Source organism: Ambystoma mexicanum, chromosome 11 (genome assembly GCF_040938575.1).
Source record: "Ambystoma mexicanum isolate Mex_15411 chromosome 11, UKY_AmexF1_1, whole genome shotgun sequence".
Taxonomy (NCBI): domain Eukaryota; kingdom Metazoa; phylum Chordata; class Amphibia; order Caudata; family Ambystomatidae; genus Ambystoma; species Ambystoma mexicanum.
In genome coordinates this window covers 306,937,853-306,953,457 of record NC_090934.1, presented here as the reverse complement: position 1 = coordinate 306,953,457, position 15,605 = coordinate 306,937,853, and the positions used below count along the sequence as shown (strand labels likewise).

At 48.3% G+C, this 15,605-nt stretch overlaps 1 protein-coding gene across 16 annotated transcripts in view; it reads left to right on the top strand.

Annotated features, from left to right (window-relative positions):
- Window positions 1-15,605, top strand: part of PUM1 (pumilio RNA binding family member 1) — a 1,312,543-nt gene that overhangs the window by 600,027 nt on the left and 696,911 nt on the right. The window lies entirely within an intron of this gene.

The window sequence follows — 15,605 nt, the reverse complement described above, 5'->3', positions numbered from 1 at the left end:
TCCTCTGCACCAGAACCTTTAAAGACCCAGTTAGCACAAGTGGCAGCCGAGGGGAAGGCAGTGTCTGGCTACCTCTTTAAGACCAACTTTGATGTGGCTGGTAATGCCGATAGAATAATCGCTGAGGGTAGGTACGATCATTAAAAGGCATGGATGGCTGAGACAATCAGGATTTAAGCCTGAAACTCAGGCAACACTAATAGACATGCCGGTCGAGCCTAAAGTATTATTCGGCAAAGCTGTCGAAGATGCCCTCATAACGGCGAAAGAAGAGTATGACACTTTTTAAAATCCTTGGTCAACTCACTAACAAACCCTCTGGACAGAGAGGAAGTAGTAATTTTCGCCGCTTTTGGGGCCACAATTCCCAGAGAGGGTCTAGCTATAGCCAGAATCAGAGCTCATCATGGGGGAATAACCAATCAGTCTTCCCAGGGCTACCCGAGAGGGCAGCACAGGGGTCGTGGGCGGGGACGGGGCAGCCCCACTAGAGGTCCAAACAGTGACGTTGCGCTTTAGGTTCCTTCCCAAGCTTCCACTGTAGGGAGGCGCATTACCAACTTCATCCACGCATGGGAGGGAATCACCTCAGACAGATGGGTGCTGTCCACAGTATCCGGTGGCTACTGCATCAAATTATTCAAGCGCCCCCACGACCACCCTCCACAGCAAAAAGTACACTCTCAGGAACCCCTGCGGATCCTCCTCGCGGAGATTGCCACTTTGCTGTCAAAGGACGCCGTAGAGGTCATCCCGGCCAACCAGGTAAACGGGGGGGGGGGGGGGGGGTATTTATTCAACCTACTTCCTTGTGCCAAAGATCGATCTCAGAATGTGCCCAGTATTAGGTTGCACCCTGCAAACAAGTATGTCAAGCCACAATAATTCTGCATGACTACGCTACAAGAGGTAATCCCCCCCACCCCCCCGGCCCCTACTAAAAAGGGGGTGGGGGATTACATAGCAACACTGGATATGAAAGATGCCTATTTTCATATTTCAATGTTCTCAGTGCACAGAAGATTCTTGCGTTTCAAGGTACTGCCCTTCGGAATAGCCTCGACTCCAAGGGTATTCACCAAGGTACTGGTGGTGGTGGCAGCGCTCCTGCGCAGGGAGGCAACCCCAGTGTACCCTTACCTGGATGACTGGCTCATTACAGGGGAGTCCCCACCCCACCCTAATTTGCAGACAAAACATCCAAAGAACCATCAACCTCCTCTTTCAATTGGGCTTCTCCATCAACAAGTCAAGCCTGGTGCCAAGCACCTCGAAACAGTTCCTAGGAGCTGTCCTAAATACGCAAGAGGGGTTGGCCTTTCCGTCAGAGGAAAGGATTCAAAATGTGTTGCTGCAAATTACTCAATATCGGACCAGTCGCCAAATAAGGGTGTGCAAATCGATGCGTTTGCTAGGCATGATGGCGTCTTGCATTTACCTGGTTCCCCATGTGCGCCTGCGACCCATGCAGGAGTCGCATGCAAATGGCTTACTATCCAACAAAAAATGGACCTAAAAACTTTCTGCCTCGCATACAAAGCTCTCAACCACTTAGCCCCCGCCCCACCAATAAATTCACCTGGAAGCAGTCCAGCAGAATTACCAGATCTTCTAACACCCTATCTCTCATGGTGCCCAGATTTATCTCTAAAAGAGCCGGAGGCTCTAGCTTCACTGTCCTCGTCTCTCAACTTTGGAACTCCCTGCCACTAAACATTAAGTCGGCCAATTCCTTCCAGACCTTCAGGAAACTTGCCATTGAGTGGCTATTGGCACAAAGCCAATTAGTACGTTAGACACAGTTACTATGTGTATATACTGTACATGTGCCAGTTATGTCTTTAATTGGATGTCTTCATTGCCATTGCCTGTACTCTCTGTATATAACCTTTGCTAAAAAGTATTAGTGTTCATTACCATGTATTGTGCTTTGTAACCTGTAACAGTGCCAATTTACTCCCGGGTCCGGAGCGCTATATAAATAAACACTAGATGTGAGGAGAGCGGTCTTCTACTACGTAGACAAAACCAGACCGCTAAGAAAAACAGATCAATTGTTTGTCTCCATAGCGCCAGACAGAGAAGGTGACCGCATCCTAAGAATGCCATCTCTAGGTGGGTAGTCAGATGTATCCAATTGTGCTAGTCCCTATCAGATAAAACACTGCCTTTTATGCCCAGGGCTCACTCCACAAGAGGTACTGGAGCCACACTGGCTTTCATTGCAAATATCCGTTAGACAGTATTTGCAAGGCAGCTACATGGAGCTCTGTACATACTTTCACTCAGCACTGCTGCATTGACGCCCAGATACACAAGCGGGACAAGCAGTTCTAAGACATTTATTCGCTCATGAACCTTCTCACATTCCGCCTCCTTCCACTGCTAGCTAATCTATGCACAGATTCCACAAGCCTCAGAAGGGATACATTACTCGCCGTAATCGTATTTCTGATGTTTGTACCTGCTTAGATTCACATGCCACCCACCCTTCCTCTCCTCCGAGAGAAGGCGCATGGATGCTTATGAGCTTGTCTAATACGTATCTGCTTGGATACAACTGTACTCGCGCTACACCTCCTGCTACCTCATGTCAGAAAAATACAATCTGAGGGACCTACACACGTGAGTTTCATGGGTACAGTGGACATCACACTAGGGATAGTATTACTGGCAAGCCATGCCGACGTCCCTTTTTGAGTTTCGAAAACAACTGTAATACTCCGCAGCTTCCACTAGATGTCGGCCAATGCACAGCTTGTGAATCTAAGCAGGTACAAGCATCAGAAATAAGATTACGGTGAGAAATGTATCCCATATAGAAAATGTAAAGCTATTCACTGCAACCCAACTTATAGAAATGTATACTTGCATGCACTATTATTTCATCCATCAGTGTTGAAATAATCACTGTCGTATTGTCAATTGTACATATTACAAGAAAGTGTTCAACAAATGGAAGACTGTACCGAAAATGACTGAGATGACAGTAAGCTTTTAAGAGGCTATAATTCAATATCAATCACGCCAATGTTTGAAAAGGTGTCAGATCAAATCTAAATAAAGTTTGACACTGAATAAATGGGCAAAACCTTTGGGAAGACTTGTATGTCCAATCACTTTCAATATAACCACACACAGTTTGCAGAACATTTTTAGTGAATGCAAATCGCTCCAAAGAATGTATTTTAAAGCCATCACAAACACAATTATTCAAGCTGAAAAGGGAAAGGCATTTGAGGAACATGCTAATTACAACAGAACTGGTGAAAAGGGAGAAGCAGTTATTTTTCACAACCCCATTATGATGTGCATATCCAGGTTTACACTGTTAAGTAATGATTGTTTAGTGCCTAGTGATAAATGTGACTGAATATTTGAAAATAAATCGGTCCTAAAAACCACCTACAAAATAATTAGTAGCGCGATATTCAAGCAATCAAAATCATTCTATAGCACTGGAAATGCATTCGCACATTTTATTCATAAATCACCTTGTAGTGGGTGCAACTTGCTGAACAACTGAAAAGGGGGGAAACATTTTGGATAAGGGATTTATCTTCTCAAAATCCTAACTGAATGAACAAGGAGGCCGAATGGCATCAATGCCTATAGAATAAAGTGCATTTGTTATGACTTTAGACTACAAGACCCTGAATTTCATGGAGGAACAATGGGGTTGTGTGGGAAAATGGCTACCAAAACAAGCCTCTCAAATAGGGGCGCTGAGCAACAGAATTCACTTATACAGCTCACAATATCTAACAAAATGTATAGTGGATTCATGACATACCATTTCTTTATTCAACATGTCAAATAACATGAGTGACATTTCAAAACACATCTTTACTCTAATTGATCTCAATAAGAGACGAGGGGCGATAGACAAGATGTACAGGTACCAAACAAGACTGCCAGATGGGATTAATTAAGACTTGCCGCAGAATGGGTATTACACAGCTTTCAGCAGAACCTGCATGCCAATATTTTAATTGGGATGATTTGGTGATTGCACTGTCAGTATAAGAAAATGGTTTTGTTGTGAATAGAATGGTGACATTTCTGTGGGTTGTGGTGATTTATTTTTGCCGAGTGCTTCATGAAGGAATGCATGTAGTGGATGTTCCATTGACTCTGATTCGAAAGGTTCTAATTCTAAAAAAAACTTGTTTGGGAAATCATCAAAATAACATTTTTGGGCAAAGTGATCTGTAAGGAGTAAAGAGCAATGTTATATTCCACTTTCCATTTTAAATATTGTTGCAGATGGTTTAGACATGTTTGTTTCTCTCCAAGTGGGAGCTTTATGACGTTCTGGACAATTGATTCGCCTTTTAGGGCACCTCCTTGGCTGGACCCATCCCTGCCTCCAGTATCAACCAAAAGTGAGTACTGCTTCAGTGAATTTAACCCATTGGAGATCCCAAGGGGGCACATGATTGTGGAGTGGAACTTCAATCACTTCTTTACATACCCTAATTAGTCATCTGGCTTATCTTCAAGGGGCATAGGTGGTTTGTATCCACCCTCATATTGATCACTTGAGACCTGGCTCGGTGGATTTGTTACTTGGAACTACTGGACATGACCAACTGACACTGTTCCCAGGATGTGGACCTTGTCTGCCTGCCTAAAGAGGGCGCTGCATCGGAGCCTGAACAGTATCAGCCTTACTGCTTGGCTTCTTGAGGGGCTGAAGTAAAATGGATGGGTCCTGTCAGATAAGATTTTGGATGTGCATGTTTCAGCCACCGACTATGATGTTTGACGCCCATAGGTGACTTAAGTTCTCTAGCTCACACCATGAAAAGGACCCAAGTTTCTTGTCTTATTTAACTTTTCCTGTTCTTGAATGTTCTCCTTGGGCCAAGTGGTACTTCCGTTGCGGCACTGTTAAGTACTACTTGGTTGCTTTGTCTTAAGGGCCTAACGGGGCTCCAAGATTTCTATCTCCACTATTATTCAGTGTTGGGGAACTATTTGTTTGCAGCTTTCCAGCTTTTGACATGAATCGAACTGCCAGCTGTTTTGCTGTGTCTTGAACCCTAACCTAACTTTGTCAGTAAGTAAGGCTTTTTTGCTTCAATTTCTTTGCTCAGATAAGTTATTTTGGGGGCACTGGTCAGCATTAAGGTTACCAGTGCAGGGGGACTCTGTCCCTTTTCGTGATTCCTGTGTTTAGTGTAACTCACATCACATTGTGAAGTACTCCAGAGGTAATATATGTCCCTTTTTCTTTGGTAACATCTTATTTACATTTTAGGTTTGCCTTGTTGAATAGATACATTTCAAGTACCATATGCTCAAAATGACTGCCATGTGGTTTAAGCCACATAGCAATCTTTCTCCACCTTGTTCTTTGGCCGCCTTCTCCCAACTCTAGAAAAGCCATATAAGGTATGCACTTTTTTGCTGGATCTGGTTTGGATTCCTGAACAGAGATTTGTGTATTAACCTGTCGGAAATGGGGGTTGTGACTGCCTAGTTCCAATCAACATTCATGCCAGAGCATATGATGGAGTTTGAGGTTGCCCTTGATTGTACAGTGCTTTCCTGTTGGAAGGAGCAAGGACCCTTGCCATTGGTAGGCTGGGGCAGCCCCCAGTTTGAATTCTGGTTAAGGAAAGTCAGGATTTGCAGCCATTTCTCAGACTGTCCACTGGACCCAATGCCTCGAAGGAGTTGGCACAGAAGACCCGGAAGAATGCTGCTACAGACAACCAGCATTGCGAAAAGCCCACCGTCCTGGTGAAGCCCTGCTGCCCTTGCTGTGATTACAGAAGCCCCTCGCTGGAGCTTCGACTCTTGGACTGGTGGGACCAACCAGTCCTGATCCCTGCATGAGAAGTTGTACCATCAGACCATCTTCTCCAACGGCCTCATCGATTGCTATTTAGAGCTGACCCTTGGGACTCTGCAGGTCGTTGACTTGTGGCAAAGAGCATCCCAACTATTGCTGTTCTCCTGGTTGAAGAGGGGGGCCTTGGTAGAGCTAAATCGTTACAGATGACACAATGTTGTCCTGTAAACCCCTGACCTAGGTTTCATTGCTAATGCCCTTCTACTTTGCCCTGGAGGTATCCAAGTTTCAGGAATTGCAGTGGGTTCAGTTCTTGACGTCACAGCCCCAAGTCTGTTGGGGCTGTCACAGAACCGGAGATGGGGAAACCTGCATTGCCGGGCCCAATCGTCAGCCACTGTAAGCCCTGGATCACCATAGATGGGACCAACAGCAGATGTAAAGTGGCCCCATCAACTGAATATCGCCGGCGGTAGTCACTTCGAAAATCTATGTATGGGGTTGGAGTGTACATCCCTGTTTTTGTGCCCCCTCCTGCCATATGGATTGTTTTGGTGCAGAGTCCACTCCACCACTTTTGCTTGGCTGTGATTGATAGAGGCTAACCAATAATCCCAGCCCCAAGGGGCTAACCTTTAGTGTGGTGGGATTGAGTGTTCCCCCGCCCCCCTCACACGCCCCTTAAACCTTTAGTTTCTGAGGCCCTGATGCCACTTTTGCTGGTGAGTGGCTTCTGTGCTTTACAAATATAGTACATAAATACATAGTGAAGAATCGAGGGATCAGTCACTTCTCCCCAGGAGGGAGCCTTTCCTTGTGAGGTTAGGGAGGTAAGCCTGCTACGCAACATTACCCCCCTAATGGTGGCAGCAAGCAGATCCTAGCAGGGAGAGACTCCCCTCCTGGGGACAAGGACTCCCGTTCCAATGAGGAACTCCCTTTCCATTAAACTCGAACATCCTAAGGCTACATCAACGACCAGAACCAGAAAACCAGAATCCTCCTACAACACCTCTGCAGAGAAGATACAAATTCGCCTGACACTGAGAAAAGTAAAAACCAAGGAGTATGGAAGAATACAGAGTTGCTAGACACTGGGTTGAAGAAACCCAAGGGAGTTATGATGAATGTAATTCCGACACAAGGCACTGCTGCTAAAAATTGGGGAAGCCACAGAGCAGCATCATAATAAGGGGGAGGAGCCAGATGGTCAGTGGCGTTTCTAACCAGCTCGAGGAAAGCTGGTAACCAGGAGAGAACACTGCTCTCAACACGAGGAAGCTGCTGGAACCTAGTAGGGCCTGAGCTGCACTGTGCGAGGGGCAGGTTTGAGGACGCTTGCCAAACAGTCCTTGGAGGGATGTTGCAGAGACGAGCATGGAGGGGAGAAGCCGTGGCTGGCAAGTACCCGAGCCACAAGTAAACGTAGTGAGAGTAATACCTGTTGGTTGCTGGGAAGAAAAACTAACAACAACGCCGTTCCACAGGGAGAGACACTGTAGTGGAACAAAGAGACGAAATTAATGAAACATCCATTCTGACGAAATACGGAGGAACGTCAAAGGCCAGTGCCACCCCATTCACGCAGCCCTATTACACAACTCGGAGACCTGAGGGACAAGACACATATAACAAGAGGCAATAGTCCCAGTGAATGTGAAGCGTGAGATTCACACAAGGCAGCAGTATATTAGTCCCAGTGATTGTATAAATAGGCAGAGTGAGACTTGTACAGGAGCTCTGCCAATTTGCCCCAATTATTGGAAATCCTACAAAGAGAGTGAAATGGGTCACTGGGTTCCTTGCACATATCCATGTGAAGATGGGGCGACCACCAGGGATAACAAGTAGTAACCAAGGAAGTACAAAATTGGATCAGCAAAAGAACAGTTCCCCAACAATAAGAGAAACAGAGTAAATATTCTGATACAAATTTGAGTTCAATCGGAACTAAAGAAACAAACGTGGAGAAATCCTTTGAAAGAACTGAAGGTACTGGTACAGGAAATAGCAAGAAGCTATTTGACAATTCAATAATGAGAAGTACTTGATGACAACGAAACCCCAGGAGAAGGGAGTCATTCTCCTGGCGTTTGGTTATTTAATATAAGTGGTAGGATCCGTAAGGATTCGTTTTTGGATGGAGGACAGACTTGCACAGGAATTTCGACCAGGCGACCAGTACCCTAGTTTAGTTGTTGGGTAGGGGAATCCTTGGAATAGGGAAAGTTGGGCATTTTGTCAATTGTTTCAAAAAACATTCTTTAACATGAAAATATTGGCCTGCTTCTTTCTAACCTACCACAACATGCATACATTAAATCTAAAGGCCATTCAAAATCCATTATTTGCCAACCTGTTGGCTTTGTCAAAGAATGTTATGGGGAAATGTTGATACTTTCTACCAGTCTCTCAGGTGCTTACTTTGAACTTTGACTGAGTCACTTGGCCAACAGTCATCCCCACATCTGGTAAGTAGAAGTTTGGTTTCTGATGCATTTATCCTTCCCCAGTTTCCTCATTGCCCTACCAACATACCCTCATTGCATATTTTGTGTAAACTGTAGCAGGTTTCTTGTACCTCACCTGAGTGCAGGTAAAACTGTTCTCCAGCATGGGGTCTGGCATGGATTCACATGCTCATGAATATTCCTCATCAGGCTGGGTATCCTCTGTAAAGAAAAAATCTGTTTCACTTCTGAACTGTCTTTCTCCTAACAACCAATCACTGGTCTCTAGGTCATACTGCCCCCAGCCAATGACTGCCCTCTACCTAAGCCCCTCCTCTGGCAGCCATCTTCAGCTTTTTACTTCACTTTCAAGTGTTGGGAGTTATTTGGGCTATAGTTTCAAGCTTTTACTGCGTTTTGCAATTTTTCTAAGAGTTTTACTCTATTTTTTCGGTCAATCGAGCCTCAAGCGCCACCGATTTAACCTTCTGATTAACGAAGACCCTTTTTCGAATTCTTCAGCGCCCTTCAAGGGCGATGTTTCATTGTTTCCATAAGCTTCTAAAAGGCCTGCCCCGTGTGGAGATTGCAGAAGAAAAGGAAGACTCGACGCCTCTGTACAGGATTTGTCTAGGATGTGGCCTACGGCGCATCTACTTGGACGATGGGCACACCGTGTGCCTCCACTGCCTGCATTCAGACCAAACGCACGTGGAGGATGACTGCGTTTTGCCAGGAGATAGTCCCCAGCAGCATGAAGGACCGGCGCATGCGCCTAACAGAGTGGCTCCAGGCCAAGGCCCCTGCTACGGGTGAGTCCCGGGAGCATGCTCCCCCCACCCCCCAACCACAAGAAGAAATCTGAGTGGTCTTCTAAAACCTTACAGGGTGTCCCGGCGACAGGGGTCCAACAGAAGGCCAAGCACTGCAAGTCCACCGGCTCCGGGAGTGCTGTTGTGACTGGCTCCCTGGCAGCCCCGGCGAGCGCAGCGTCATCTGGTTCCTTCGGCCACGAGCCAACTCTCTAGTTAGGCTAAGAAGCGGAAGGCGAACCACCCGAGTAAGCTTCTGGAGAAGCTCCGGCCGGACCAGTCAGAGAAGGCCAAGGGGGAGCGGGGCGCTGTGCTGACCCACCCACTCTCCCACCCCCCCCACACCCCAAGTGAAGGCCTCTAGCTCGACCAAGGTCATGCAGGCCCAGATACACCAGGCGAAGCCTTCATTTGAAAGCGTGGTGGCATCCTTAGCGAAGGCAGCGGACGCGGGTTCACAGGGTACAGTCCCCAAGGTGAGTTTCCCTGCCTGCCAGGAGGGAATCATCGTTTCAGCCCATTCAGAATATACCGGAGAAGGTGATGCCCACCATCTCCTCGAAACAGTATCCCCTGATAGAGAGGGGGGGGGGGCACGGTAGTCCTGCAGGGCACAGACACCTCTGAAGAGGAGCGCTCTACTCTCCAGACCATCTTGGAGAAGAAATTAGTCGATGTCATGGCCTACGGGAGGGACCCAGACGAGGGGGACGTCGAGTGGCGATGAGACTGACGAGGAGGGGCAGGCCGTGGAGGAGTTGGAGAACCCTACACCGCTGCCTCCGTCGCTCCCACTTCTGCCACCTCAGCAACCACTGCAACCCCCAGCGGACATTTCGTAGACATCCTCCAGGCACTTGTGTTCAGAGATTCGGACGAGGATGCCCCTTCCGCCGACGGACCAGAAGGAGCGCCCCCTACCAAGAAGAGGAGAGTTCACCCTCCTCCACTACCTTTTCATCAGTCGCCACCCTCCCCTCCACCGAGGGAGGCTATGGACCCAGACACAGCGACGACTGGAACGGGCACGGATGACAGTAGGTTGAGACCTCCCGTCTCCGCCGCCCAGAGCCTCACCACCCGAGATCGACTCGTTCCATGTCATGATCTCTAGGGCCTTGGACATGTTTCAGCTGACCCCAGAGGAAAAAAGGGGTTCCTGTACCAGTGCCGCGAGGCAAAGAGGTAGACTGTGTGCTGTTGTTTCTTCTGTTGGATGACATTTGGAACGAGGGGCTGTCCCTTATGACGAACCAGTCCTCGGCCCCGGAAAGAGGGACCAGTATGAAAAGTACAGGGTGCCGGACTCCCAAGTGTTTGAGGTCCCAGCCTTCCCCGGATTCAGTAGTCTCGGTGGCGGCGAGGAAGAAATCCTCTGGCTCCGCTGCGTCAGCGACTTTCTCCCCCACGGGCCGCAAGGGGAAGAAGTTAGACGCCATGGGACGACAAGTCATCACATCGACGGCAACGTCCATCATGGTGACCAACTCCCTCGCGACGCGCTACGACGGAGAGCTTTGATTTAAGATCGCTCCCCTCCTGGACTTCATTCCCGAAGACAAGAGATCAGAAGCGCTGGAGATCCTGCAGGAGGGTGAGGTGGCATCGGACCATGCCATTACAGTGGCCACGGACATTGCCAACACAGGATTCCGCCAAATGGGCAACAGCGTTTTCCTTTATCAGCGGGGATGGTTGAAGGCCACCAACTTTCGCCAGGAGGTGCATTTGAGGGTATTGGACATGCCCTTCGATGTAGATAATGTTCGGAAAGACCGTAGATGAGTCCCTACAGGCCATCAAGGCGGACACCAAGATGGCAGCGACGGCCGTCTTTTCCGACCTCTGGAGGGAAATCCCAAGTGTCCTTCAAGGGCTTCGGGGGAAGCTCGTCTTACCGTCAACAGTCCGCTCTTTGGCACAGGAGGCCTAGAGGGGACGCAGCAAGTCTGGAGGAGTTCGCCGTCGTCGCCAAGGTACCCCAAGGTGGCGCCTCCATGGCGAAGCAAGATTGAACCGGCTGTGACGTTGGGCTCCCACCTGCGCACCCCGGTGGGAGACCGGCTGGCGAACTTCGTCAACATGTGGAAGTCCATCTCCACTGACCTTTGGGTGCTGGATGCTCTAGCCCGCACACACACCCTGGAATTCCAATGAGTGTCCTTGCATACCACCAGTGGCCAGGCAGGAAAACCACATCACTCAGCTTCTGCTGGAGGTGCAGGCCATGCTGAAGAAAGGCACCATAGAGCTCCTTCCAAAGAGGTTCCGGGGCTCCGGAGTGTACTTTCGGTACTTCCTCGTCAAGAAGACTGGTGGTTGGAGACCCCTTTTTGACCTCCTCCATCTGAACAAGTACATCAGATCCCAAAAGTTTTGGATGGTCACCCTTCAGCACGAGCTGGGACAGCTGGAAGGTGATTTCCTATTGTCACTGGACTTGGAAGATGCCTACTGTCACATCCCCATTCACAAGGGACACCAAGTTGCTGTGCTTCATGCTTCAAGGGCAACATCAGTTGAGGGCCCTTCCCTTTGGGTTAAGGTTGGCGCCAGTGGCGGCACAGCTGCGTCTTTGAGGAACGACTGGCTCATCCGAGCGAAATCGAGGCTCACACGGCGTAAACAGTCCAGCTGCTGACTGAGCTGGGGTTCTCGGTGAACTATGCAAAAGTCTTGCTTGGTGCCATCGCAAGACGTGCAGTTTCTGGGGTTACGACTCAACACGGTGTCATGCCTGGCGTCTGTTGGGGGGAGAGTATACCGACCATCCTGGGCAAGGTACAATGGGTGGTGACCCTGAAGATCGCATGGGTGAGGTCCATCAAGTCCCTTCTCGGCATGATGTCATCGTGCATATACCTCATTCGGTTGTGCAGGCTGCGGATGCGGCCACTGCAAGAGTTCCTTGACGCCTGTTGGATCCAGGGATTGGGAAGCTTCGAGGACAAGGTATCTCTTGACGAGAATACCCATCGAGCGATACGGTGGTGGGGAGACGGCACACATCTTGCGGCGGGTGCGGACTTCCAGACCCCACCTCATCAGGAGACGGTCACGATGAACGCCTCCCTGGAGGGATGGGGTGCGCACACCAGAGGTCTCCATGCAAGAGGCCTGTGGCTACCGGAGAAGAAGTTGGTGCATATCAACGTTCTGGATCTACAGGCAGTGTTTTGGGCCTTCAAGTCTTTCCTTCCGTCCCTCAAGGGTACAGGTGATCCGGGTCTTCACGGACAACACAATCACGATGTTCTACATCTGGAAGCGGGGGGGGGGCACCAGATCCCCAGCGCTCTCCAGAGAGGCGCAGGACCTATGTTCCTCATCCCGTTGCATCTGGCAGGAGTGAAGAACACCATTGCTGACTCCCTCAGCAGGGAGCTGCGCTCTTGCCACGAGTGGGAGCTTCAGCAGGATCAAGTGGATCTTCTGTTCCGTTGATAAGGCAATCCCCAGATCAATCTCCGTTGCTTCTGCAACTAGTCAGGCATCAACTCAGACGGTCCCGGTGCAGAATGATCCTCGTTGCACAGACATGGCTGTGACAGATGTGCTACCCGTACCTTCAGGATTTGTGAGCGTCTCCTCCAGACAAGCTTCCGGCGGCTGCAGATCTTCTCGCCAGAGATGGAGGCGCGATCCTGCACCACGACCCAGGGTTGCTGAACTTGCAGGCCTGGCTCCTGCAGTGCTAGAATTTGGAGGATGATATCTCAGCGGACTGCAAAGAGGTGCTTGCCAAGGCTTTGTCTAAACTGAAATGCTATGGACAAAAGTGGAAGAATATCGCTGCCTGGTGCCGTGCACAGAAAATGGACCCTCTACGTATTACGGCTCCGCAGATGCTGCCTTATTTGCTGTCGCTGGCCAAAGCTGGGCCAGCTCATGCCTCCAAGGTTCATCTGGCGGCTATCGCCCGCTACACCATACTCTGAGACGGTCGTCGTTGTAGTCACACCGCCTAGTCAAGGCGTTCATCAAAGGACTTTTCCTTTCGTTCCCGCCGGTGGAGGCTCCGGCCCCAGCGTGGGAGCTCAATGTGGTGTTGACTAGGCTCATGGGTCCTCAGTCTATGCATTCTGCGCCACTGAAATTTTTGTCGTGGAAACCGTGTTTCTTGTGGCCATCACCTCTGCACGACAAGTGGGAGAGATCCAGGCTCTTTCTTGTAAACCACCTTACTTGATATCCCACAAGGGTGGTGCTACGGACGCACCCCTCTTTCATGCCCAAGGTGCTGTCGGACTTTCATCTCAACAAGCCCTTGGTGTTACCTGTGTTCTTCCTGATGCCTTCGCTGGTGGACAGGACTCTGCACTTGCTGGATGTGGCTAGAGCGTTGAAGTTCTACGTGGACAACACGAACATTTTTCGGAATACATCAACTGTTCATGAACTTTGGCCCTGTGAACCAAGGGAAGACCCTCTCCAAGGCTTCCAGGTGGCTCTCCGGCTGCATCACCCATTGTCACTGGTTGGCAAACCGACCGTTGCCTGGCTGTCCGAGAGCCCATTAGACGAGAGCGATTGCTCCTACTACGGCGTTCCTGTCTGGTGTGCCCCTGCTGGACATCTGCAGGGCTGCTACGTGGAGGTAGACACACACCTTCACGAGATTCTACTGCGTCGACCAGGATTCCAGGTAGGGGTCCAGGATCGGCCAGCCAGTGCTGCGCAACCTGTTTGCTTGAAGGTGAGCCTGGTGAGGAGGTAAGATGCTTAATGTTGAGATGTTGAAATGCTTAATATTGAGCCTTGCCACCTCCTGTGGTTGTGCATGTGTACTGCTATGTATTCGTTATTCATGAGCATGTGAATCCATGCCAGACCCCATGCTGGAGAAGGAACAAGTAACTTGTTCTCCAGCATGGGTCTGGCATGGATTCACATGCAAACTCTCCCGCCTACCCCTCTGTGGCTCTTCTTAGTCCTACTGGCACCTAACGTGCTACCAAATCAGAAGATGGCTGCCGGAGGAGGGACTTGGGTAGAGGGCAGTCATTGGCTGGGGGCAGTATGACCCAGAGACCAATGATTGGTTGTTAGGAGAAAGACAGTTCAGAAGTGAAACTGAACTTTTCTTTACTGAGAATTCCCAGCCTGACGACTGGGAATATTCATGAGCATGTGAATACATGCCAGACCCATGCTGGAGAACAACAGTTACAGGTAAGTAGCTTGTTCCATACTGAGGTCATGGATTTCAGGTGGCTCCATTGATGCCACACATTGTTGAGCTGATATGGAGCTGCACTGTGTGGCATGTTTGGTAAATGTTTTTGAAGTCAGACCTGCAACTGCAGAATATATCCAAGATGAGGAATGTTTTGATTGTAAGGGCTAATCCATCAAACAGAATATTACTATAGTAAGTCATTTGTACTTTAAAGATGTAGATGGGGTACAAATCTGGCAGAACAAAGGCTACTCAACAGTTGGACACTCTACAGGGGTAGAGCTTTGCATTGTAACGGACACTGCGCACAGCCTAGTTTACTGCTCAAGAGGGAGAGCGCCCATCTCAACATTTTTCCTATCCTGCCTGTCCGTATAGACCCATCTCAAACAGGTTGTGAGCAAGGGCAAGCAAACATTAACAAACTGGAATCGCTGTGAAGGGAATCTGTCCATTTCCTTTTATGTTGTAAAGAACTAGATGGACAGAAAGGTGCTGATCAATATGTTTGATGAATTTTGTCATGTGGAATTTCAGCTCAGACATTGCTTTGCAAGACCTTGTCCTTGTGTGGTCTTTGCTTGTACAGTAAGTTTCCATAATGTATGTATTGATTTTTTGGATGAATTTGGAATATGCAGGACCTGACGTTGAAACAGGTGAATGTTATATTTAGCACTGATTGCTGATGAAGCGCAAAGGGATGTGACTCATTGGGTTAAGTATTCATTTATTGATGACTTTTACCATCAGGTCACACTGTTTGATGCATTAACTTTACGTTTCATAATCTATATGCATGCTTAAATCAATGTTTTCTGATTTTTGAAACATTTCCAGCAGGTAAATCCTTAGTTCACAACGAAATTGAGGTCTTCCGTCTCTTGTGTGTTTCATTCTTAGATTATTATAAAATGTGTACAATTGTCTAGTGTAATTTCAGCTTTTCAATCCTCAGAATCCAGCAACGAATATATAGTCAAATAGCTATTTAGAAATGGTCTTTCGTGGTGCAGTATTGCGCACACCTGATGCAAACAAGTTAAAAGCTGTTATCCAAATATAAATCGCAGAAGACAGCATGTCTATACAGTGTGATCTAAATATTTAGCTATTACTCTTAATTTGATACAATCTACGAAGAATGAAGGTCTGCTTTTAATTTGACTTGGTATTTTAACAAACATGCATGAACGCCCTCCTGTGATTTACAAATATTCTCAGTCTGAGATTTAATATCCAATGTGTTAGCTTTCTTTAAATAATGCCTCTCTAAAGCAAACTTGTCATATTTTATGATCATAGGAACACTTCAGTTTGCAACACTTTCTTTAATAATGCTGCCTAATCTCCGTTCCAACCAG